Genomic DNA, 27,397 nt, shown 5'->3' with positions numbered 1-27,397 from the left:
CTCCACGAAATAAGGAAATTCCTGGAGGTAGGAACCCTTCCCCTAACGCCAGGTACTGAGGAAGGATGGCAAGATACCTGATCAGAGCACAATGAGATTTATGCAGTGGATGGTTTCCTCAGATACTATGTTCCTGTTCTGTATAATCCATTGCATTTTAAATTTAACTGCTTTTATGTCTAGCTCCCCACCCCCAATTCTGCCTATTCTTTTCTTTTTCTTCATATGTTTATGAAGAACCACAAAGCAATGGCTCTCAAACTTAGTTTTAGCAGAAGCCCTTTCATCAAATAAAAATGCATTGTTGGCAACCCAGTTCAAGGAGAATAAAGGAGCTGCTGGTTGAATTGGGGTGGGATGGAGACTCAGAGTCCAGCTGGCACATTTCCCCCTTGTCCCTTAGGCCACCCCTGGGGCACCTTGACTGGAACAAAGTTAGAAAACCACTCATCAAGAGCTTTAATGCAGCTTTCCCCAAAATGTCTTTCTGGAAACTCTGCTTCATGGTATCCCATAAAAAAGGGGTTCCATGGTCAAATAGTTTGAGAAACACTGGATTAACCAAAGTGAATGGGGTCTCTTCAGAATTTCTTTGTGACTTTAATATTCACATTGTGCACCAAGCGTCTTTAAGAGGGTAGCGGCTGTACTGAGTTCTGCAAACCTACCTGTTTTACCAAGGATAACCCCTGAAGGCTGGTGCTGTGCAGAACACATTAGGGAAATCTATATTGGAGAACACCGATAATAATATTTATTGTTTTTCCTATGTCTCCTCGTGAAGAGTAATATACGGCTAGACACCGAAATGGGCGGGGGAGAAAATACTGCTCTTGATTAAACATAAGCTTAAGTCTTCCCTGACCTCAGAATTAAATAAGGCCTGTGGGAAACCCAGAGATTTGCCGGCCTTCCTTCTTCCTGTTTCTATTCTGCAACAACAAACACAGCCTGGCAGGGCACGTATATGGCGAGCCCCAGTTCTATTGGTCAGTTCTTCTGACACCTCTGGCTGGGGCCCAGCCTCTGTTCCAGGGCTGAGCTGGCCCTTTGGCCCAGGCAGGAGGCCCCACAGCTCCAGCCTGGCCCGTGAGATCTCTGGGAAACCTGGTTCCCACTTGGCCACCCCCTTCCCGGCAGCCCGAGAGGCTGCCCAGGCTTTTCTTTCCTCCTCTTACTAGCAGGAAGAATTTCTGGAAATGCAGCTGGGCCAGCGACAATGAGGCAGGATGCCCTCCCCCTTTACCAGACCTCTTAGGGGTGGGGGCCGACAGAGGTAACTCTCTCCTGCCTGCCAGTGCCTCCTCAGAGGCAGGGAGGTCCAGCCCTGAGAGTCCAGCCCAGCCCCTTCCTGGTTAACTTCCCCCTCCTCAGGCTCCAGGAACAGGACAGGACCCAGCATCAGGGCCCAAAAAGAGGGGAAAGCACCCTGGCGCCTCTCCCCAGAGGCCAAATCCCAGGGTGGGCCTGTCTGGTCTCCTCTTGCCCATAGTTTTTCCCCTCATTCTTTCATACTTTGAACAAACAGTGAGGGGAGGGTACCCCCATAGGTATGCGATGCAGCAGTGGACAAGGCTGGGGGTCCAGAGTTGGGTGGGGTAGTTCAACACGCAACTCAAGAATGTCAATATAGGATGTCAACTGTCATTGAAAAATTAAAATTTTTTTTAATTTAGAAAAACCTCCCACTTGTTAATAAAGTGCTTTCACACAGTCAAAACACAAACAAACAAAAAAAGAATGTCAATATAATATTTCAGGGCTTTGACAGACATGCATGCAATGGAAACACTTAGTCCCGACTCAGGATAAGGAACACCTTCCCCAAGGAACACTCATTTATTAAGCAGCTTTCCTGGCTTCTGGGCTGATGATACCGAGGAACTGAGACCCAGTCTTTGCTTTCAAGGAACTGTCTCTCTGTGTCACTCTTCCTCTCCCTCCCTTGTCTTTCCCTCTTTTCGTTTTTGTTTGTCCGGCTGGCTCAGTCCCCACTTTTTTCTGTCTCTGACCCCCAACTCTCCTTGACTTCCTGCCATCCCCTATAGAATTGCTATTCCCAGGAAAGGTGAATACATGTGAGAAAAGCAGTCTGCTCCCAGAGCGCCCTGGCTTGGTGTCCCATACACCAGGGCCTGGGGGCCTCAGGATGCCTCCCCCATCTGACCCACCCCTTGGGTTAGCTAGCTCTCTTTGTTTCTCTCCTCTGTGACTCTGTTACTATGGCTACAGTCACATCACTCAGCCATCCTTCCTGGGGGGAAGTTGAAGAGGGATTTTTGTACTTTAAAAAGTTGTTATTATCTGAGGGGAAGCAGCTTAAAACAATAAATAAATAAAAAGAGGTGTTTTATCTGCAGACTGGACGTGGCTTTCCCTCACAGACTAATGGGATTTTCAAGGAAGGAAGCACTGGGTCCAGAGTAGGGAGCTAGGGTCTGGGATGGCTTCTGTCTCCGTTAGACTGGCGGCTCCCTGATGCCATGTTCCTTCATCTGGGTTCCTTGAGGGTTGGAGCCCTGCCTCTGCCGTCTGACTGGAGTGTGATGATGCAGACGCCCTGACCCACTCTCCGCATCTGAGCAGGCCCTGGGAGCCCATGGAGGCCCCAGGATGTTGCAGGGACCGGTGTTCCTGGAGGCTTGTTTGTGAAGATCATCTCTTCCCAGATTCATCTCCTCCTCCATCTCTGTGCTCCCTCCCCCGCTTTCCTATGTTCCCAATCCCCCGTGTCTCTCAGACCTGAGCTGTGGAGATCCACTGCAAATTCCACAGCCTAGCCCTGACCCTGGCCTCCCGCCGCACCAGCCCAGGCTCCCCTGCCCAGCAACTCATTCAGCCTGGTTACTCTCCAACTCCCTTCCCACCCCACATACATACCAGGCGTCTTTCCATCTTCTTGCCTTTGCTCAGGCCATTCCCTGGGCCTACAGTACCCTTTCCATCTCTCCACTTACCAGTTTCACCACCCCTCCTGGCCCGGGACTAGTCCCACCTCTCAGCAGCCCCACTGCCCCACCCCATTCTGGCCTCTCCTCCCTCCTCCCTCTCCTGTGGTCCCTCCACAGCCATGTACCTGTCACTTTATGGGGACTGACACCTCCATGCTCAGTCCTTGACAAACACACAAGGTGGGGGAGGAGGGCCAAGGGGCAGGATGATGGATGAGGCTTCAGTGGTTCCCTTCCCTGCTGAGGCTGTGGTTAGAAAATCTCCCCTCCAAGAAGCCTGATATTTTCCAGGAATTTCCTGAAGGGAGGGGACCAAGCATTCTGGAATGAGAGCCAGCTGTGGGGCTGAGGCCTGTGGGTGGGGAGAGGGGCTCTGGGCTTCCTGGCTGAGTCAGCGACCATCCACAGGTAATTTATGGGCTGAGTCAGGGAGGGGGGCAGCGGGGCGGGGTGGGGGGGTGGGGGGGATGGAGAAGGTGGGGGTGGCTTCTAGGCAGTCTGTCAAGGGGAAGGCAGCCTGCCTGGCTGGAATGGAGTCTGGCTGAGTCCAACACAGACCCTCGTCTCCCCACCAGCCTTTGCTGCCTTGTCTGGAGCCTGCAAAAGCAGCCTCCAAGAGAGGGTAGAACTACAAGTGGATGGACACAAGACAGCAGAAGAAACCTCTGGAGGGCCCTGGGGACTCGTGAAGACAGAGGGAGAACAGCTGTCAGGGAGAGAGCATAGGCAGGCCTCAGGGCCAAGTTGGGGTGAGAAGAGCTGCTGGTTCTAGCTTCCCAGCCTGGGAGTGCCCCCCCCCCTCCCTTCCCGCCCTACCCCTTTCTCAGCAGGCCTGGATGGCCCTGAAGCCGATCTGGCCTCTGATCCCCTTTCTGCTATGGACCTGCTGGGTGACACAAGCCCGGTGCCTCCTTTTGTCTGAGCCTCAGTCCTCACTTTGACAAGCTGGCCTGGCTCCTCCAAGCGCCGATGTGGGGTTGCTCAGTGACAGCCAGCGAGTCTGGTCCAGTAGCGGTGTCTTGGGAACCAAGACTAAGCAGAAACAAGCCTGGAAGAGCTGCCTGATAGCTGCCCTCAGAGGACCATTGCAGGGCTTGGCCTTGAATGGAGGTGGGGCTGGGGGAGCAGGGCGCACTGGTTACTGTCCCCTACAGGTTGGAGGAGCTTGGGGGAGGCAGGGCATGTAATTTCACACACACACATATGCACCCACATACCAGAATCCCAGGAAAAACCCATTCCTGCCTGTATCACCCAGCTATGAGCCTGACATCCCACAGAAAGATGGGTCCTGATTTAAGCTCCTAGGAAGAGCCCTCTCCTGCTGACAGGACATGGTGCACATGTCCCCCTGGGGGCTGGGACCCAGCTTTCCCATGTCACTCACGCATATCTGTTGCATCATCACATCTGTTGCAGAATCACTTTACAGTGTATTCCAAGAAGGGCGCTGCAGTGCTGTGGCTCCCCTGGCCCTGGTCTCAGCATTGCTGAGTGTCTCGCTCTGGCTCACGGCTCAAAGTCCCAGTGCTGGAGAGGAGTCCCTGTGAGGATGGTAGATTTCATAAACTCTGAATTAGTACACGAGCTCTGAAGGTGAGTTTTTGGGATTTGTGATACCCAGTGAAGGTATAGAAAAGGAATCTAATTTTCTAGATGACTCATGAACTGCTTTTCTTGGTAAGAATAACCAAGATGAAATCCAAACTGAACAGGAGGGTCCTAAACACCTAGAGGGTCAGTGGCATAGCTTGACCCTGGACCAGCCTCCCCTCCACCCCTCCACCCCTCTCCACCCCCCCATCCCCCAATATCAGCCCCTGCTGTCAGGCCCCTGGAGGCTCCGGGGATACCAGGTGGAACGCCGCTGAAATGTTCCAGGCAAGAGACGACAGCGCAGAAGTGGTGAGAAGTGGTTGGGTTCTGGAATAATTTGTAATCAGCTAACAGAATTTTCTTATGGATTGGATATGGGGTCCAAGAGAAAAGACTCTAGGACACCTCCATGGTTTCCGCCTGATCATTTGAAGGGATGGAGTTGCCATTAACTGATAGAGAATGAGTTTTATTGTACATTTAACAAATTGCTTTTATTGTCAAAAGCCTAGAAATCAGGCATGGCTGGAACCAAGCAGGGCATTTGTGGGGTCCCCGACCATCATCCCATCCACTGTGGTCCTAGGGGTTCCCAAGAGGCCCTGGTGGAAAAAGAAAGAAGCTCACCTTCCTGCCTCTGGTGTGGGGAGGGGTGGTCATGTCAAGGAGTTTGACCCACTGAGTTCCCTGGGCTGACACAGGAGACCTGGGGCCCAGGCAGGGGGTGGCGTTAGAACTGGAGGGGTTGTATGTGGGCCTCTGTCTGCATAGACCCACCTCAGGCCCACAGAGGCTCTTTCTCCTCAGACTCAGTGTGCTGTTTCCAGAGCTTTCTAGAGGAAGTGTCCACAGGAGCTGAGGACCGCCGCTTTGATTCTCCTGGCCACAAACTGCTACAGACCGGGCTGGCCAGAGGCGTGCCTACGCATCCTGGTCAAGCAAGCGCCCAGGGACTCACGGCCAGAGAGGCTGTGAGGATGGCTTTGTGTGGCAGCTCAGGTTGCCCCTAGCCAAGTCCCGCTGCCAGAAGAGGCCGGTTTGGCCGCCAAAGCTCCTGAACTTAGGTTACCTGAGGAAGAAGCCTGGTAGCCGTCTGTTTCTCATGATTTCACAAGCCTTGGGCTTGTTTGAGCCCGGGGCCAAATGTGCCCCTCCCCACCCCTCCTGCCTGCCCCCCAACCCACATAACACACACATCGGGGCGGAGATGAGGGACAATAAGAGAGCTTTGGTTCTGAAATAAGTTGGAATCCAGGATGGAAGTTAAACAAAACAAAACCGAAAGCTCCTAGATGTACAAGAACAGATTGGTAGTTGTAAAAGGCCAGGGTGGGGGTGGGAGAAAGGGGTGAAATGTTTTTTTTGGTTTTGTTTTGTTTTTTGTTGTTGTTTAAATAAATTGAAAAGGAAGAGGAGGGGACGAGGAGGAAGAGGAGGAGAAGGAGAAGAGATCACAGCTCTGCGGGAAGAGCCAGGAGAGCTACCCTTTGGGAAATACAGGTTCCTGGGCCTCTCTCCAGACCTGCAGAATCTGTATCTCTGGGAGAGAGGCCGTGGAACCTGCACATTTACAAAGCGCCCCAGATGATCTGACCAGGGTTGGGGGCTCTGGCCTAGAGGACACATGCTCCTTGTACTATCTGGAGAGACAACACATTAGAAGAGGGTCAAAGATGTGACACACAGGACAGGAGGCAGGTGGTTGTCTGAACACAAGAGAACTCCCGATCTTTGAGGGGCCTCAAAGGGGCATTTGCAGAACTTGAACCTAAAACATGGGTAAAGCCCCACAGAGGAGAGTGCTGTGTGTGCTCAGAGAAACCAGAGGCCTGAGCAGCACTCCAGGAGCCGGCACCAGAGAGGCCTTTTGAAGGTATCCAGAGCCCCGAAACGAGGGTCTCACAGGAGGAGAGACCTGGACATATAACTTGGCACCCAGTTCCTTCTCTGAGGAGCAGACTCCTCGCTGCTAACCTCAGCTGTATGGTGAGGAGGAGCCTTAAAGTTTCCTGTACCTGAGGCTGGGAGGCAGGATTTGGGAGGTTGGAACTGGCGCTGGCGCGGGCCTGAGGTGGGAAAGTGGGCCTCTCTCTGGCCCTCTTGGGGTAAGCCCTGGAGCTGGTTGCTCAGCATCCTGTGACCTGCTCCTCCTTCCTGTAAACTCTTAATCCTGATCTGGAAAAGGTGATCCCCAAGGGCTAAGGCTTGCCCGCCCAGAAATACATTAGATAAATAGATGTGTTCTGCCCTGATTTTATCTCATCAGGATTCCAGAGCAAGAAGACAAATGGCCTCATGTCCAGCTGGGAGGTGTAATTCGTTCTCCTGGGGGAGCCACAGCCTGGGGATAGGGTGGGGAGAGGAGAGGTTTGGAGTATGTGGAGCATGCAGACCTGGGGGCCCGGTAGGCCCTGGAGCTTTGTGTGCAGGGCTCAGCTCCAAGACCTCCATAAACACCTGGCCTTCCCTGGGGTCTGCTATGGGCTGGAACCAAAACCTAGCATCCTTTAATTCAGGGAGTTTATTTCAGAGACTTCTTCTAGGGAAATACACATAGGATGTGTAAAGATTTAGCTACAGAATTGTTCTTCACTGTTTTATCTATGAGCCTGAAAAACTGGAAGCAACCTAAATGCCCAACAAGGGGGGATTGGTTAAATAAATTATGAACCATACAGAAAATGTAATGTAGACTTTCAAAGCTGATGTTGTAGAAGAACAGTTAATCACATAGAAATAAACTTACAGCAAAGTAAGCAGAAAAATGAAAAGCTGATAAATATATAAAATAATCTGATTTTGAAAATACGTGAATTCATTAAAAATGCTAGAAGGATATATACTAAAACATTGATTGGTTGTAAGATAAAGGGTAATTTTAGATTCCTTCTTTTTAGTTTGCTTTTATCTTGGTTTTGCTTATCTGAACTTTTCACTTTTTCTAGAATAGTCATATGTAGACACAAAGAACAAAGATAATAAAAATTATTATTGGTGTTATTATTTAACAAACCAGAACTTGCAAGATTTAGCTCAAGAGGAATTTCCAGGTGGGAGGGCCAGCTGGATCAAATAGGCCTAACTCTGTCTCCCTATGCTCACTCTCCTCCTTGGGGCACTTTTCTTCATTCCCACTGCCTTTCCCTGGCCAACCCCTAGGATGCCACTGTCTTTTCAATTCTCTGGACCACCCATAGCTAGTACCCCAGTCTTTGGCTTCTTGCAGCAGAACACAGCTAAGAAATCTGAGATGATCACACTATAGAGGTTAATAAACCCTAAAGGAGTACAACAGGAAGAGAAACACGGTGTCTAGAAGAACTATAAAACCAATGAGGTTTCCTTAGGCAGCAGTGGAGAGTCCCACCAGAGCCAGGTCCTGTTCATCCTCTGTGGAGGGCCACGAGGTGACAGAGGCCACACACCCAGAGTCTTCTGTCTCGTCTTAATCTTGAGCGTCGTTTTCCCAGGTCCACTTTCCACTTTGAAAGACCCTCCTCATAGCCTCCCAGGGGAGTGGACAGGGTAGGGACCACCTCTCCCTCTTCAGATGGGGTATCCGAGGCTCAGAGACGTAAAAAGGTTTGCTAAAGGCCAGCAGAATGTGAGAGATAGGACAGTACCTGGGACTTGGTGACACAGCCCTAAGTCTCTCTCCACTAGCCAGCACTGCCAAACCACAGAGGGGTGCGTCCCGTGGGAAAGTGGCCCAGCACAACCTGAGGCAGCGGCCCTGTGAGGAGTCTGGGCTCACACCCAGAATTATTTTCAATAAATATTTATTGAGCACCTACTATGTGCCAATCATTGAGGAAACAGTAGTGAAAGAAAACAAAACAAGGGTAAAGTGGATAGAAAGAGCCTTGGAGGAGAAAGCAACGTTCGATGGACTAATCCAGGGAGGTCTCTCTAGCAAAGGACTGAATGAAGAGAAGGAATGAGCCCTGTGGCTACCTGGAGGAAGCCCACCGAGGCAGACGGAACAACAAGTGCAAAGGGTCTGAGGCAGGAGCAAGGCTGCCGTGTTTGAGTAGAACTCAGGGACCAGTATGTCTGGAACAGAGTAAACAAGGGAAGAGTGTACGGAATGAGGTCACAGAGCAGCAACACCCCCACCAGAAGAGGGAGGCTACCATTTGTGAGCTCCCACTGGGCCACAGGTACCACAGGTACCTTAAAGGTATTAACCTTTAAGGTTAGGTGACCTGGCTGTGGCAGCCTGCCCTAGGGTAGAAGACAAGAGAATGGCAGAGAAGCTGGGGCAGGGTTCTACCTCCTGGTCAGGTGTTTCTATCGAGTCTGTGTGGAGGGACAGTATGTTCTAGAGCTCCACCCATCCCAATGTGCTGGGTGCTGAGCATCCAAGGTTGACCAGGCCACGACTCTGCTTCTAAGGGGCTCACAATCCTGTGCGGTCAACAGATGGGCACAGTTAACAAGCACATGACAAGGACAGCCTGTCATTTGCTACAACATGGATGAAAGTGGAGGAGGACATCATGCTAAGTGAAATAAGCCAGACACATAAAGACAAATATTGCATGATTTCATTGAATGTGGAATCTAAAAACTATGAGTCTAACTCATAGAAACCGATCATAGAATGGTGGAGTGGGAGAAATGGGGAAATGTGGAGCAAAGGATGCAAAGTTTCAGTTATGCAGCTTGCGTAAGTTCTGGAGATCTAATGTGTAGCACAATGACTATAGTTAATAATATATTACATACTTGAAATTGCTAAGACAGTAGATCTTCATTGTTTCCATCAAAAAAAGAGGTAGCTATGTGAAGTGAAGAATATGTTAATTACCTTGATTGTGGCAATTGTTTCACAGTGTACACATATATCAAAACATTACGTTGTATACCTTAAATATATACAATTTTTATTTGTCAATTAATTATACCTCAATAAAACTGACAAAAAAGAAAACCCATCCCTACCTCACAGAGTTGTTGAATAGAATAAATAAGATAATGTAAAAGCTGGTCACACAATAGCTTCTGAAAAATAAATGCTGCAGGGAACTCTTTGTACTTTCCACTCAGTTTTGCTATGAACCTAAAACTGCTCTAAAAAATAAAGTTTATAAATTAAAAAAAATTTTTTTTAAACAAACTTGGCAAAACAGACAGGGAAGGCTTCCTGGAGGAAGTACTATTAGATCTGGACCCTGAGGAATGAACAGGTAAACCAGATTTCAACAGGCATGGGGGCGGGGGAATGCACTTCAGATAGAAATACTGGTTTGCTGTGGAGGAGGCAGGGGGACAATTCAGCAGTTGGATACTAGGGTGTGGAGCACATTTGGGATTATTGCTAGGACGTGGCCTCTCCTAGAAAATAGAGAGTATGTAGAGAAGTGGGTTCAGAAGAAAATCCCGGAGTACAGGCCATGTTGGAGGTGGGGCTGGAGTGCTGGGGAGGGGCATTTGAGAGGCGGGAGGACCACTAGAGCAGTAGGCCAGCACAAGATTTAAGAAAGAGCAATGAGGAAAACATCAAACATTGCCAAAAGGTCAAGAGAGAGAAGCACTGAGAAGGGCCTATGTATTGTCAACGGTTTGGTCCCTGGAGACTGTAGTGAGGGTGGAATGGGGTGGGCAGGGCCGAGGTCAGAAGGGTTATGACTTTCCTATTGCTGTGTAAGAAATGACCACAAAGTGAGTGACTTAAATAATACAATTTTATTCTCTTGTAGTTCTGCAGGTCCATAGTCCAAAATCAGCCCCACTGGACTAAAGACAAGGTGAGGTGTTGGCAGGGCCAGTTCACCCTTGGAGTTTCCAGGGCAGAATTTTTCCCCTTACCTTCTTCAGCTTCTAGTGGCCACCTGTATTCCTTGGCTTGTGGCCCCTTCCTCCGTCTTCAAAGAGCATCACTCCAATCTCTGTTTCTGTCATCTCATTGTCTTCTCTGCTTTAATCTCCTGCTCCCTCTTAAAGGACCCCCGTGATTACGTACATTAGATCCGCCCGATAACCCAAGATAATCTTCCCATCCCAAGGTCCTTAATTTAATGACATATACAAAGTCCTCTAAAAGGTGACGTGGACAGATTCCGGGGATTAGGACATGGTGTGGGGGGGAGATCATTATTCAGCCTTCCACTATCTAGGTGGCAAGGAGATGATGATGGAAGGGAGAAGAGGAAGAAATGGAGAAGGTGAATGGAGATACTCCGGAAACTTGAGTGAGAAAGGACGGATGAGACAGATTCATGTAGAGGAAGACCCAGCCTGGCTGCAAAGAAGTGTCTGTAGGATTTTATGTTTTTCCAATCCCATTGTGTCTCCTTCCCTTCCTTCTTCCACCAGCCCAGTAAGAAAATTAGAAATAGAATCCATATTGATTCCTTAGGTATTTCTTCCCCTCCACCCTGACACCTACCTACCCAGGGGTCTGCCAAGCTATGTGAGTTGAAAACTACATTTTTCAAAGACTGGTTCTTATTTTATTTCTGGTAGCAGTTTCTGCTTTAATTACAACACAAAGCTCATTATATTATTAATTTTTTAAGTTTAGATATTGATGTCCAGTTTAAAAAGTAAAGATTGAATTCATATTCCTTACCTCCACTTCCACTCAATTCCCTTCTGAAAATTTGTCTTGTTGTACAACTGATTTTCATTCTTCCACTGCTTTCACATGTAACTTAATGCTCCCCCAGCTTTATTGAGATATAATCAACAAGGGATCTATATTTTTAAACCACAAGGAAAAGAAACCCAGAGCTGTTATGAATAATATTTTAGTGACTTGGACTGAGTTTTGGAATCTGTATTTTTAACCAACTACCCAGGTGATTTTGATGATCAGACAGTTTGAGGTGTTTTTTTCTCCCCCTTTCCTCTTTCTCTTCCCTTCAGTAAACTGTTTTTCAACTTTGTTTTTCAGTGAAAACCATTTCCTCCTCACCGTGGCCTCGCTCCAGAGGCTGCGCCCATCTCTCCCACGTCAACAGTCCTGTGTCCTTGGCGGAGGACAGCGCTCTCAGTCTGGGCCATTCCCCTCGTCCTCCGCCAAACCCATGCTCCTGCACCTCCCTGCAGCTAATAAAAAGGCTGAGTTCTCTGATGCAGGGAAAACCCCCACCCGCTGCCATTCACTGGGGTGAGTGAAATGCGCAGAGACCACACTTGTTCTAAGCTACAGCTTTCCTTACCGCCTCTGCTGGCATTCTCCCAGAACAGAGAGCTCTGTCCCAGGCCTCAGGGTGTCCCTGGGCTGAGGTGGAATCCAGCCACGACCACCTTCCAAAGCCAACAGTCATGGTGAACTTACAGAAAAGCAAGAGCTGGGCGCTTCCTGACACAGAGTCAAGAAAGTCTCCTGGTGAGAAGGCATGAATTGATTTGGGACAAAAGGCACTTGTGGGCCCAAGAAGGCAGGTATTTGGGGGATCCCTAGGGGAGCTGAGTGGAGGTGGGTGGGTACATTTCCTTGGGTTGCAGAGCCTCTTGTCTAGTGGGATCAGCTGCTACAGCCCGTAGTCTCAACTGGGCCCGCTGTGGGAGATGTGGAGAATGGATTTCACAGTGATTTCCACTGGGTCATGGCACTGGAACAGCTGCAGGAGGGGACACAGCTGGCGCTGCCCCCACCCCTTCCAGCAGAGCTGCCCTGGAGCAATGCCACCCTCCCGATGGGAAGGGAGAGGGTCCTCCTTGCTGCAGCTCCAGGGGCCATGGGAAGGTACCTCCAAGCTAACCCTCCATTTTTGAGGGGACAAGTTGACATTTATTAAAATAGAATCCCATCCTCACTTATTCCAGCGGCTCCTCAACCTGGCTAAACATCAACACCACTAAGGATGTTTACTTAAAAAAACAAAGAGGAATAAAAGTAATGACTTGGGGAGCCCATCTCAGACCTAATAAATCAGAATCACTTTGGGTAGAACTAGGGCTGGAATAGGTATAAGTCAGTTTAATCAGACTGCTTTCCTGATTCCAGAAGTTTGAGCCTGTAGAATGAGAGCCTGAAGAGAGAAGGGTGGGGGCTCTGATGACAGAGAATACTTAGTCACCAGTCAGAGGCATATCGGTGTGCCAGCCAGAGAATCACCGATGTCTCATACATTATCTTATTTTGTTGTCAAAACAAACTTGTGAGGCATGTCCAATTATTGTCCCCATTTTGCTGAGGAGAAAATGGGGGCTCAAAGAGGTCACACGGCTAGGAAGAGGCAGATCCAGAACTCAGATCCAGGTCTTTCTCTTAACATCTCTGCCATGAAAGGGATAATGTGAAACCTGGCCACCACCTTGGGTATTAGGCCAGTACACCACCAAATGGTGAAACAATTTACTCTCTGGACACTTGTCTCTGGTGGGCTCATACCCCTAATGTCATGACACAGAGGTGATCGGGACATGGCCACCATCAAGACAGGAGGGTTCATGGAAAGGGCACTGGGCTGAAACCAAGAGAGAGGGCTTCTGGTCCCAGCACCACCAACCAGAGCTGTGAAAAGGGTCTTGGTGCTCTTTCTGTGCAGACAGGAGTGGATGGACTAGGTGAGCTGTAGAGCTCCATCAGCTCTTAAAAAGTAGGCTCAGCAGAGCCTAACATCATCTCACCAGACATAGTCCCTCTTCCACTTGAGGTTCCTCCAAGACAGTAGCTTTCTGTTATCTGCAAGATAAAATCAGTTCCTCTCCTGGACAAGATGAGACTCTCTGTAGGGGTGCTGGGAGCATCAAGAAGGATTTCAGCCTCTCCAGACGTCAGGGAAGACTTCCTGGAAGAGGTGGCACCTGAGTCAGAGTTATGCAGAAAAGGAGAGTGGAAAAATATCAAGCAGTGGGAACAGCATGAGCCAAGCATGGCTGCCTCTCCTCACATGATATGTACAGTTGGACTCAATGTTTTAAGGTACAAAATGTGGGACCACCAGCCCCAGAAAGCCCTCCTGACACTTTAGGCAGTCTCATTTGGCTTCCCCAGGGCTTCTGGGAACTCCAGGGACCCTGCCTAGCACACTGCTGGGGAGAAGATGGCTGTGTACCCACTGGCTTCTTAAGCGCCAGGGGACTGACCTTTTCCAGCTTTGTATCCTATGCCTGACATAGGACTGGGCACTGGATTCTACAGGAAGAAAAAGAAGGAAGGGAGGAGAGGAAAAGGAGGAAAGAAAGGGAAGGAGGGAAGGAAGGTCTGGCTCTAAGTGGCACTTTATTCAGGAGGCCTCTGAGGGTACCAACCTGTCCGATGAGACTGCCGAAGCTGGGTCCATAGTGTCCCTCTCTGACTCTCCCTGGTGAGAGATTTTTAAGGTCACACTGTGATGGGGTCAGCCTGAACCCTGGAAAGTGGAGCCAGTGAGGACTGCTGTTGGAAATGAGTTTCTACATCCCTGCCACTCCCATTCAGACATCTTGGATGCCAACCCAACATCCTTGAATAAGGTCCAGGATTCTTGTCCTCATGTCACAGATGAGCAGTTGCAGACCTTGCCTTGGAGAAAGGTATAATTCGGATCCTAAACTAAGCTGGGGCTGAAGTGAATTCTTCACAGGTTGAGGATGCTTCTTAGGTATAGACTGAGTATCAGACGCCTGGTGCTGAAGCAGGGTAGACAGGGCAGGACATCCTATGTCAGCCATAGGATGACAAAGGGCAGGAGACAATAGGAGCCCCAGAGAGTCAGCGATGAGTAGAGGGAGGCTGGGGTCCAGGCTCGTTTTACTAGAGGTCACGTAAGGCAGAGACTCAATATCTTTAGTGACAGAGCTAGAAGAGTCCATTGGAGACCAACCCTCTGAAGCCATAGATGAGGCCCAAAGAGGGACCCTTGCCATGGAAGACTGAATAATGGTCCCCAAATATGTTCAAGTAACCCCCAGAACCTGTGAATGTTCTTATACGGCAAAAGGAACTTTGTAGGTTTGATTAAATTAAGGATCTTCAGATGGCAATGTAATCACAAGCATCCTTACAAGAAGGACGCAGGAGGATCAGAATTAGAGAAGGTGATGTGATAACAGAAGCAGGATTGGAGTGGTGTTTTCTGAAGATGAAGAAAGGGGGCACAAGCCAAGGAATAGAGGGGGCCCCTGGAAGCTGAAAAAGGCAAGGAGATGGATTCTCTTCTGGAGCCTCCAGAAGGAACCGGCCCTGCTAAGACCTTGTCTTCAGCCCAGTGAGATTGATTTTGGACTTCTGACCTCCAGAACTGGAAGGGAATGCATTCGTGCTGTCTTACGCCACTCAGTTTGTGGTGATTTGTTATAGCAGCAACAAGAAACTCATACACTTGCCTAGAGACACAGAACTAACAAGTGGCCAAGCCTGTCTCTAACCCTGCAGGCCCAGATGCACGGAGTCTCCATTCAACACTGGATGGGGCTGGGCTGAAAGTGCAGGGGAGGCCCCGAAGGGCCCAGATAACGTGGTTGGTGAGATCCTGGGCCTCAGAGAGAGGGGAGTGTGTGTGTGTGTGTGTGTGTGAGAGAGAAGAACATGCCTTCTTCGTGATTAGGGGATTTTCTGGGCAGACAATCCTCCAAAGGCATGTCAACGTTTTTCTTTCCAGGAAAAAAATAACTCAATCCCTATCAAAAAAGTCATAGATTCACACGCACACACAGACAGACTTGTGAGTCCTAGAGAGAAATGAACTACTCTGTCTACTCCAGGCTTCTTTAATTTTCTGGGGGGCAGGGAGCAGAGCCGAGGAGAGCCAGGGGAACCATCAGCCAGAGGACTGTGGACATATTGTGACATCTGGATTTCCCTGAAGCTCTTGGATCCTGTGGAGTGAGTGCCCCCATCTCTGCACTGCTTCCCACTTCCACGGGATCTCTGGGAAGATTTGACACGTTTGTTAGCAGAGGAGAGCAATTGGAATTTCCAGCTTAATTCCAGATGTGGACCAGTCGTCCCATGGGACTCCCCAGTGCTGGCCTACATGGTCGTGCACGATCCCCTCCTTGACTCTGGGTCCTGTGGTTGGGTTTTCTGTAGTGAGCTGAAGAGAGCCCATGTGTGCAGTTTTCACACTTGTGGAGAGGGCTGCGGGGGGTGGGTCTGAGCTGTCAGGCTGGAGAGCCCCACCGTCATTCAAGAGGCAGCAGCCTGCCTCTGGGGCTGGGAGTGGGGGCTATGACAGCAAAGGAATGAAGTTGGTGAGGAGAACTCTTAGCCTGTAGACAAGGCCAGATGTTAAGTCTGGAGCAGGCTGGGAAGGGGGAAGGAGACTCGGGGAACTAAAGGGTCAGTGTGAACCAAGGTCATAGCTGGTGCCTGGCCAGGAGCTGGGAAGATGGGCACAGGGGAAGGCGTCTTACCCAGCCAGCATGGTCTGGTTCCTGGTGCTCAGGCCCCCAGACAAGATTGCCAGGATCAGACAGCTCCTCAGCAGAAGTGAGGGTCCCACTGGGTGCCTTAGTGAGACTGCAGGAGGATTAAGAATGTCACCTCCTTCTGCCAGCTTTCTGTAATTGCCCTCATTACCAGAAAGAATAATGACCCCCCAAAGATGTCCACATTCTAATCCCCACAACCTGTGAATACCTGACGGGCAAAAGGACTTTGCAGATGTGACCATGTTAAGGATCTTGAGGTGGAGAAATCGTGCTGGATTATCTGGGAGGGGCCATGGTAATCACAGGGGCTTTGTAAGAGAGAGGCAAGGAGGTCAAGGCAATAGACGAGTTGATGTGATGGCAGGATGGAGGAAGGGGCCACAAGCCAAGGAATGCCAGTGGCCTCTAGAACCTGGAAAAGACAAGAAAACGGATTCTCCCTAGAGCCTCCAGAAGTAACACAGCCCTGCTGATAGCTGGTCTTTAGACCAGTGAGGCTGATCTTGGACTTGTGACCTCCAGAACTATAAAATAATAAATGTGTGTTGTTTTAAGCCATTAAGTTTGTGGTTATTTGTTATAGCAGCCATAGGAAATTCATACACCCTCCCGTCATGTGGTGGATGCTAGATTCTGGCCTACGACCTGACATGTCTTTTTAACATGACACAGGGTGAGGGGAGTTCCCCATATGGCTGAGACCCAGCCCGGACTATTGTGAGGCGGCCAGGAGAGGCTGCTTCCCACCAACCAGGGCCTCCAGCTGATGGCAGAGCTGGGCCCTGCCCAGGCTCCTAGATTCCTGGCCCAGGACCTTGCCTCACGGCCACTGCCTTCCTTCACTCATGGATGAATCAGCCATGCACCTGTTCTTCCATCTCAGGTCTCTCTCCTTTCCCCCCACACTCTGGAGCTCCACTTCCCCTTCCCAACAAGGAAAACAACATTCTCAAGATGAAAAGGAGGGAACCAGAACAGAGAGAGACACACACACGGAACTCTGGAAGGTCTTGCTTCCTGGGAACTGGACGTCAGCAGCACTTGCGGGAAATGGGGTTTTAATAAACAAACTCAGGGGCTGTGCCGAGTGAGAGCATGAGGTGAGCAGGCTGGATCAGTGGCATGGACATGGGACAGTACAGGGGTTCTACATTGCTGTCCCTAAGACTGTTGGGATTCCACAGCACACAGCACACCCCCATCACTTATTTTCCTCCTATCTCCTTACAAGTCCAAACATAGACACCTATGCATAAATCATCCAGGCACCCACATGCACACAAATACACACAAGGCTACAAACAGTGCCAGCATGTGCAGAGAGGAAATGGCCAAACACATGCACAGACTCCACCTAACACACACAAACAAGCAGTCATGCACACACAGTATAGACATCTACACCCCCACAAATGCAGATATAGCCATTTGCACACTTGCACACACCCACATGGTGCACACAAATACAGACACACCTATGCACAACTAAAAACCACCCATACATATGGAAACCTGGACACCTGTGAGCAGAACAGACGCCCAGTACATTTCTGCACCTCCCTTCAGGGAGTAAGGCGGAGATTTCGTCCCAGACCCCAACTCTCCTGAGCTCTGCTCTGAAGCCCTCTGCTGGAGAGGCCAGGAACAGGCTGCCTGGCCCTCCGTGTCCCTGGAGCTGAGCTGGCTGTGCTAGGGGTTTGGAGGAAAGGGAGATGGGGAGAGAAAGGGGACTACTAACCAGGGCCAGTTCCCGGCCCTGTCTTGACCAGGTCCAGATGACTTTCTGCAGCCTCCAATCTAGGACTGACGGAGAGATTTCTCCTGCAAAGATCCCCTTTTGCCAGACCCCAGGCCCACCCTGTTCTATCTTTGGGCACTCCTAGTGTGCCTGTGTGCCGAGGGAGGGTCAATGGCCTGGCTGTATCACACTCCCTCCCAGCCAGAACAAGTCTTCTTAACCCTCCCCCACTCCAGGAGCCCACGCTGGCTCACCCTGCTCCCCTCACCCCTCCTGGGCTGTCGGTGCTGGGCGCCCAGCCTCCTTGCCACCCACTGGACTCTGACTCGGCTTGTTGTAACTCCCTGTTCAAACCCTCCTCCTCCTGTATCCCCTCATAGGTCCCACCCTCTTGCTCTCAACAGCTCTTCTTTCCATTTTCTCCCCGGGGAGGAAGAGGAACTGAAGAAGAGCTGGGTTTTTGAATAAGATGGATGAACATGAATTCAGATCTCAGCTCAAAGGGGGGATTTACTCACCAGCTTTGGGCCTTTTGGGCAGCTAACCTAACTGCCCTCAACCTCAGTTTCACCAGGGAGAACGGAGATCATGATACTCATACAGCAGGGTGGTTACATGAGATAACACGCTCCGTGTCCAGCATCAGAGCTGGCCTAAGAGCTGAGCCAGGCAGGCAGCTAGGGTGCCCTCTTTACGAGGCTCTCAAACAACACTGGAAATACAAGGAGATGAAGCAAACCATGTCTGGAACTCTACTAAGGGACAGCTGGATGTTTTGCTTTCATGAGCTACTTGCAATGGGGTGGGGGGGACCCCAAAAGAGCAGGCTAGAATACTAACAGTTGGTCTCTAGCTGTTTCTTAAGGAGCAACCTCCTTAGGGCAGGGTTTCCACAGAGTTTTTGTCGAATTCAGAGATGAAAGTTTGGGGTCAGAGCTAAACTGCTCAGAGGAGCTGGAGCGTTGCCCACAGGGATCTGCGTCTCCGTCCACTGCCTCATCCCTCTGAGCACAGATCAGTTGCCACTACCTTCAAGTTGAACTGAGAGTAAAAGTAGATCAGCTTGGTGGGACATAAAATGATTAGCTTGCCTAGGGTACCCACGTGTTTCCCCACGGGGCCCTTCTGGGCATGTGCAGGATGCTCAATAAAAGTTCATTGGGTCTGTGTCTCCAACTCGTGGCCCTGAGACATTTCTCCAGCCCCCTCCACTCAGCTCAGCCCTTCTCATCTCCTCTCTACCTGGTCTTAGTGGACACAGCATCGTTCAGTTCTTCGCTCTACTCACCATACCTCCAACCTTAGCCCACTGGCCCAGCCCATTCTGGAAGCCTCAAGGCTTTGTACAGGCTCATGGTTTCCATTTTTGGGGAAATCAGATAGTTCTCATAGATTGCCTGTCTAAAACAACAGCAAACAGCCACCATCTTGCCCTGGAAAGTATTTCACTGTCTTAAACGTCTAGAATCAGGCAGTCCCAGCTTACCAATGAGTTATATTTCAAAACTTTGTTTCTGTGAACTGAACTGGCATTCCAGACAATGAACCAACAGAAAATCGAGGGCTTGGCCTTATGGATGAGGCACACTTTTCCAGGTTGAGCCATAAATGCCCTTTTAACCCCTCACAAAGCTGGGCTGCCACACACCTACATGGGGGAAAAAAGAAAACCCTATTGTTGTCAGACCTGTAGGTAGAAATGGAAAACTAATAATGCCGATCTAGAAAAGTCTGTTTAGTTTTTCTTAAAAGCTGGTGCTTGAGGGAAAGCAGGTTTCTTGACAAGAGTATGAGGAGATGGGTGGGACATTCTGGAGGAAACTTTGAGGTGCTTTTCAAGGGCTTTAGAAAGGCTGAAAGCCTTTGTTCTTCATCACTCTAATTAATCTTTCTGACGTTCAGTCTGCCTTTTTCTTGACACAGAGGCGGGCCTGGCTCCATCCTGACACTCACTCCGTCAGCCAGGATTGTTTGGGGAGATAGAATAAACTGTGGGGAGAGGACCTCCCGAGGTAATTGGGGTAGAGAGTTGTTAGAAAGGAGATGAAGGAAGTAGATTCCAGGGTGTGTGATTTGGGTTTTAAAGATGGCCTTAGGGAGAATGAGCTGAACTGATCTGATCATGGTAAAAAAAACAAAGAACAAAAACAGAGAGAAAAGGGAGATTATGGTACATACTATATGAACCCTTCCTCCCAAAACCCCCAAAGAGAAAAAGGCGGTGAAAAGGTTCGGTATCAGACAGTTCCAAGGCCAGCCACCAGGTGACACCACAGGCCCAGGACAGCTTGGTTGCTGTCTGTGGCAGGTTGAGGGGACTTGGGAGGCCCCAGGGAAGCCGGGGAGTCATTGGTTCCCAAGTACAGGACATTCTCAGATTCGGTCCTCATTCTGACCGAGTTGGAGAGAGTGTGCTCTCGCTCAGGCCCTTTCTTTTCCAGCCACCACCCAGTCTACCCTGAAGGCTTTATGCTGGTTTATAGGCGGGGTGGCGATGGGATGGTGCCCAGAGGGATGGTGGCCAGGGAGAGGGGGCGAGTGAAGAGAAATGGAAGAGGGGCTCAGGAAAGCTTTGGACAGAACCTTGATAGTGTAAGGGGACAGAAAACAATGAACTATTATTGAGTCCGCCCCCACTCATAGGTCTTGACGCAGGGAGGGCCAGGGGCAATCAAACAGCCCCACCTACAGGGCAGCCCACAGATGCAGGTGAGTCAGAGTTTAGGTTTGGCTGATAACAGCCTGGACCAGCTGAGAATGGGCTCTTTGTGAGGGTTGCCCCTCCTCAGGCCCCCTCCTCACACCTGGGCCGGCTAGAGCAGGCCTGAGAGGAGGGCTTCCCTGCAGGAAACAGGGCTGACTGGAAAAATGCAAAGACACCCAGCAGCCTCTACTGTGAGACGCTGTGTGGGAACTCAAGATGCCACAGAGCAAATGTGCAGGAGGAAGATTCAGCTTGGCTGGAGCCCACATTCTTTTCTTTCAGGTTTTTAATCTCAGCTATGCCTCCCCCAACCTCTATCCCACTGACTCCCCCAGGGAGAAAAAGCATCACTTTCACTACAATGTAAATCAGGACTCTGGGTTGCAAATGACTAAAACCCAATTTGAATCGGCTTGGCCAAAAAGGGGTATTGATTAACTGGTTCAATCAGGGCAAGGATGGAGCAGGCCTCAGGGAGGCCTGGAATGAGGCCTACGCACCCTACTAGAAAGTTCTTCTCTTCTTTCTCTCCACCAGAGGCTGGTGGCACCCTTTCTTCTGCAGATAGGTTTTGACCACTCCGTCAGGGAAAATGACCATGGTCAGTGTCATGCAGGGTGTCAGGCGGGGTCTCTGGTTCCACTCCCCACATAAGATTGCAGGACATGGTGAGGCCAAAAAGGAACACCCACGGAGCCATAGGTAGGGGAGTCACATCACTGTAGCCTCGCTGGCGGCTGGGTTGGAGACACAGGAAGCAGGAGCCACACTACCTGCAACCTGCCATCCACTTCTCTGCAATCTGCAACCCGCACTCCGCCGTGTTAACTGCAGTCCACGCTTGCCAGCCACCATCTTCTTGCTAGCCCCCATTTTCTGCTAGCGTAGCCACAGCAGTTATATTAGTGGCCAATGGCTCACTGGTTACAGCTGATGGCCAACTAACCACAGCTGATGGCCGTCCAATCACAGTTGATGGCCATTTACTACCTGAACCAGCACCTTTCCACGTGAGGCCGAGAGCCTGGAAACTGCACTCCTGGCTCTGTGCCCACAGTCAGATCAGGGTTATAGTCTCCTAGTTTCATGACCAGAAAGTAAATTGCATCACCCGCTCTCAGATTTTGTTAGGAAAAAAGTCCTCAGGAAGAACTCTGGTTGGCTCTACTTGAGTCGTGTGCCTAGCTCCAGACCAATTGCTGTGGCTGGGGAATGCATTACTGTGATTTTCCCAGACTGAGTCACTTGCCCAACCCTGTGGCTAGGGAGAATGGGGGCAGACAAATAAAGAACCTCCTTGCTATCAACTTGGGGTTTCATATGGCAGAACTGTTAGTTGGCCCCTAGTAAAAAAATTTCCCTTTTCTCTAATAGAAGAAAAAGTGTTTACTGGATACATGGCTGCCTGGAATAAAAAATACATTTTCCAGACTCTCTTGCAGCTAAGGACAGCCATGTGTCTAAGAGTCAATGGGATGTGAGCAAAAGTAAGGTGTGCAACATTCAGATGGTGTCCTTAAACAGAGGAAAACAGCCCCTCTTGAACCTCTTTGCCCCGCCTTCGTGCAGTCTGGAAGCCTATGTCATGGTGAACCACCTTGGATCCTATGGGTAAGAACAGGACTATAGGGATGGCACAATAGCAAGTTAGTTAGAAGTCTGGGTCCCTGACGTCATTTTGGCTCCAAATTGTTTATTCCTGGACTGTTACACAAGTGCAAATAAAAATCTCTCTTGTTTTAGCCACTCTTGTTTTGAGTTTCTGTTACGTGAACCAAGTCTATATTCTAAGTAATATATCTGGGGACCTTTTCTCAGTACCCACTGCTGTGAGCTGAAAACTCTTTCTTGTATCCAGGATTTAATTTATTCCCTGGCTATGTGTACCTCCATCCAGACCCAGAAAAATCCTGCCTGTGACCAGCCTACCCTTTAATGAGAGTGTGACAAGACATCACAGGGCCGGACCTGCTCTCCCTAACCTGAAAAAGTTATTTTCATGTCTCCCCACATACTAATTCCATCTGAGTTGGCTCAGGGATTCCTGCAGAGTACAGGCCATGCCTCCCTCATCAAACTGAGGACTCCTGCATACCAGAGCCATGGAAAAATATAAAGTCTTTGCCCTTCTCTGCCTGCAGGATATGAGCTGTGCCCCTTCCCTTAGGGTAAGAGTGAGCACAGAAAACAGCCCATCTCTCCTTGAGGCAGGGAATTGAGGGCACAGGTTTACTGAGAGCCAAGCAATGGAGGACTCAGTAGAAATTGCTGATAGCTGCCTTTTCTCTTGTTGCCTGGAAGTGCTCATCCCTGGGATCTTACTCAGATCTTCCACGGTCCATGGTCTTGTGGGAGGGAAAAGAAAGCAACAGCTGGGTAGGTCTTGGGTTTTTGGATGGGGAAGAGGCAGTGGCTGGATCATGCCTGAGGTCACAGTAGGAGATGAGGCACAAAAAATAATTGAAGGACTTTGTGTCTGATGATCCTCCACCCTCATTCCAAGCTTTTATAACTGAAGAATGATAATTGAGTTGAGCCCAACTGGGAAATCCAAAAGGAAACATTGCCTCGGTCTGCAGAAACACAGGTTGGGATTGGGCTGGGCTTTTCCTTTCTTTCTGTACTAATTGTGTTTAAGAACAATGGTAGGCAGGCCCACTTCTTTTTTAGAGCCGTCCTTGGCTCTCAAGCAGCTGGTTTCACCTTTTCTTCTTTCCCTCCAAACCTCTTCCCTCAGAGGATCTTCCCTAAGAGACAAGATGATATCTCTACCCTCAGACTGGGGTCAGAAAACTTTTTGTAGGGCAAGTTGGGCTAGCACAGGGCCATGGGAGCTAGCAGTCCCCACCTGAACCAGCAGGAAGACATTGCATCCTGCATCGCTGGATCTCCTCAGAGATGGGGGCAAGACCTCCGGCCCCACCTCTAACCAAGACAATTTTTCACACTCCTTTCCTCTGACTCTGGCATTGGACTCAAGCATTGATTTTCTGCTCCCCACCCCATGAGGTACAATCAGCCTGGGGGACAAACAGGGCTGGTAACATAGCGGCATGGGGCCAAGAATGATGAGTGATGACTCTTCCCATGCACGCTGCCTCGTGGAGCATGCAGCTGCTCCTAGCTTGTGAGGGATCGCCAAGGCTGGCCAGCCATGAGATCCAGGGTCACCCTCTCCCACTGCAGCCTGCTTACTTCCCTGCGTGGCTAACCTGCTGTACGCCTCCCTCTCCTTTGGCACAATGCCCCGAGAGCTCTTGTACCACGGTCAGCACACTCCTCTATAGTTTCAACTTTTTAGAATGTTTCCTCCTCCTCCTGGCCCTGAGCCACCACCTCCCTATAACCCTCTCCAGTGGAGGCAGTTTATTCTTACATTCTCTGCACGTCAGGGCTCAAAGGTGGAGTTTGTCCTCATTATTCCTCAGCGTCGTTTCCAGCCCATTATTCCCATCCACTCATAAAGTCTTGCACTATTGATTCTCATGTTTTCAGCGATACCATCTTCTTTCTTTGTCCCTGTCATCTCCCAGGCTTCCAGGCATGCTCCTTCCCCCTCTGAAGACCCCAGTTTCAGACTCATCATCTTTTTCTCTACCCTACCTCCTACCACTATTGCAAATAGAATGACCTACATCCATACCCTGACCTCTTGCTTCCTTCACATTCCGCTCCGATACTTCTGGTCTTAGGTATCCACTGCTATATTTATCCCTGAAAACTTCATGATCCCCAAAAGCCTTGCTACCTTCTGAAATCAGAAATTATCACCTCCCACAATCTATCCATCCATCACCTCCCAGCCTTCCTGCTCCCTGGCCCAAGTGCCCTACAGCAGCGCTCTTGCCTTATAGAACTGTACAGTCCATTGATTCCTTCACTTTTCTCTATCCTCTTGCCTTCACTTCTCTCCTTTCCCAGCTTAGATTTATGGCTTGAGGATGAATAAACTGTGGCATATATATATATGTGCCATGTATACAATGAAATATTATACAGCAAGTTAAACAAATGAGCCACAGCAACATGCAACAATAGGAATAAATCCTAGCAAGATACAATTAAGTGAAAAATATAAGTCCCCAAAGATTACATAGAGAATGATACCCTTGTAATGAAGTTAGAAATAATTAACATAAGATATATGCATATAATGTTTGAAAATACACATATTGATAGATGCAATAAAACTATATAAAAAGGAAAGCAAGGGACTGTGCTACATAAGATTCAGGATGACAGTTACTGTGGATGGTGAGAAGCAGAGGGATGGGATGGAAAAGAGGAATCATATGGTAAGATGTGGGTGATTGTTAAGGCTTTTGTTTGGGTGGTGGTTTTACAGGTGCTTATTACATCATTACAAATAACTAATTAAATAAATGTAAATCATGCACGGATCAATGATGAGTGTGTCAGTGAACCAGTGCTGTGTGGAGGCGTCCAATCAAATAAAGGTCCCAGGGGTTATCATGACATTACTCTCTTGCAAATGTATTGAACCTCCCTCACCTTCCCACCCCCGAATCCACAAATCTCCCTGCCTCTCAACAGATATTTTCTTCTTCTTCCCATCACAATGGAAGAAGTGTCCCAGTTTCTTCTGTCAGCGAATAATTTTATCCCTTCTTCCCTGGATCCCTTCCTTCTAATCTTCTCAAGAACTTTGTTCCGTTGGTTATCCCCTCACTCTCTTTGTTCAGCAATTTCTTCCTCTCTAGTGGGTAATTTCCACAAGCATGAACGCTCTCTAGTCTCTCCCGTTTTAAAACAGACAAACTTCCTATATTAGTTAGGATAAAAGTTAGGCTGCTCTAACAAAGAAACCCCCAAGGACAGTGTATCAAACACATAGAAGTTTAACTCTTGCATGAAAGGTCTAGGAAGGCAGTTATAGGGCTGATAAGATAGCTTCTGTTTATCGCTCTGCCATCCTTAACTCGCAGTTTCCCTCCAAGATGGATGCTCCATCCCTTGCTAGCACTTCAACCTCCCAGCTAGAGGGAAAGGGGAAAAGGGGAAGGAGAAGATCTACCTGTTTCCTTTGAAGGGTAAGGCCTGGAAGTTACGTACATTGTGTCCACTCACATTGCATTGCCCTCAGACTTGGTCAAAACATACACCTAGTTGCAAAGGAAGTTAGGAAACACAGTCTTTCATGGGGCACCCATGAGTCCACTTAAACATTTCACCACTACTAAAGAAGAGGAGAATAACTATCAATGAAAAGCCAATAATCTTTGCCACAGTTGGCAGCTTTGGCCATCCAAATAAATGTACACTCTTTTGCCACCCATCGAACATACTAACCCTCTTCACAAACCCCAAACCTACAAGGTCCCATCTTTTACTGCAACCATCTCGAAGTCCAGGCCCTCTTGGTGGTTGTCACATCTTTACATGAAGTTCAGATATTGGTCCAATGACGTAAAACTAAAAAAACAAGTTATTTGTTTGCCCCCCTCCAGCAGCCAACAATATATATGCATATACAATAGGCAGTAGGAACAGGATAATCACAATTACAACTGCCATTTGGAAAGGGAAAGATAAGACACACATAGTAGGAACATAGCAACTGGCAGATCTCACTGGGCAAGAATTCCAAAGGTTCCCATCTTCCCGGGGTACATTCCTTGGTTCTGATAACCTGAAAACATCTCCTTCGTCCATTATTCTCTGTGGCCTGTGGCTCTGTCTTCTGGGAGGTCCCTCCTTGGCTGTTGTTGACCAGGGCCATATCTGAAGAAGGCGTTGGAAAATGTGTATCTGTGATATACCCATATAATGAAATATTATTCAGCCATAAAAAGGAATGAAATACTGGTGCATGCTACTACGTGAATGAACCTGGAAAACATCATGCTAAATGAAAGAAGCCAGGCACACACACAAAAGATCACAGCCTGGAAGATTTCCATTGATATGAAATGTCCAGAACAGGCAAATTCATGGAGACAAAAAGTAGATTAGTGGTTGCCAGGGGCTGGGGAGAGGCAGGAATGGGGAGTGACAGGGTTTCTTTGGGGGATAATGGAAATGTTCTAGAATTTGATCATGGTGATGGTTGCACAACTCTGCGAACAAACTAAAAACCACTGAATTGTACCCTTTAAAAGGAGGAACTTCAGCATATGTGGACTACATCTCAATAAAGCTATTATTTAAAAAAAAAAAGTATAATTCCAGTCCGTTGCCTTCCAATCTGTCCCATGAGCAAGTAGCTCAGCCAAAAAAGCTGGTCTAGACATAGTTCTTAAGGCTGAAGACACACTCAGGCATATTTACTTACTGGCCTCTGGGCTCAGTCCATCCTACCCTCCCTTAACTGACAAGGTTACTTAACATAATAGGCCTGAGTGGAAGAGCACCATCCTCCATCTGATGTGGGCTGCGGGCCTGACCCCATCGCCTGGCAGGGCATTCTTCACTGAAGATGATTGGAAAAGGCTTCCGGCCACAGTCTGATCTCCTGGGACAGCTGCCTCTTCAGGGCCCCTTCCCATTACCGCTTCAGTTTGGGGTAGGAAAGCAGTTGGCTTTCTCAACATGTGAATTCTCAGTCAACTTGGATGACTGGCCCCAGGCAGGAGGAATCTCCATTCACAGATCTCTGTTCATTTTCATCTCTGCTTGGAAACTGCTGCCTTTCCCCTGAGTTTTTCTCTCTTACAGGACCTTGCTAAATGTGGGATGAGGACTATACCCACCAACATTTGCACCTTTTCTTACCACTTCCTCTAGAATTAAAGGCTCAATAGGCATGCCAACTATATTCCAAGATATCCTAGGAGATAGTGTTACCACATGTTTTGCATAATATGGGTCACCAGTTTTCCAACCTGACAATAGCACAACGTCAGATTTAAAATTTTGCCACACCAACATTTCACTTCCTGATATCAAATTCTATGTTAATCAGAATACGGGTTAGACTGCTGTAACAAAGAGACCTCAAACTACATTGGCTGAAATAAAATAGAAAGTTTGTGTTTCTGTCATGGGTCAGGGCTGATATAGTGGTTTAGTGCTTTGAAGGACTCGGGCTTCTTGTATCTTTTGACTTCACGATTTTCAACATCCTGCTTCCATCATGTG

The 27,397-nt window shown here is 48.9% G+C and overlaps 1 long non-coding RNA gene across 1 annotated transcript in view; it reads left to right on the top strand.

The window, feature by feature from the left end:
* LOC141571531 (uncharacterized) overlaps nucleotides 1-27,397 on the top strand; it is a 115,501-nt gene that overhangs the window by 64,629 nt on the left and 23,475 nt on the right. The window lies entirely within an intron of this gene.

Source organism: Rhinolophus sinicus, linkage group LG05 (assembly GCF_036562045.2).
Source record: "Rhinolophus sinicus isolate RSC01 linkage group LG05, ASM3656204v1, whole genome shotgun sequence".
NCBI classification, from domain to species: Eukaryota; Metazoa; Chordata; class Mammalia; order Chiroptera; family Rhinolophidae; genus Rhinolophus; species Rhinolophus sinicus.
The sequence above is the reverse complement of the archived record's forward strand: the minus strand, read 5'-3'. Positions and strand labels throughout refer to the sequence as shown.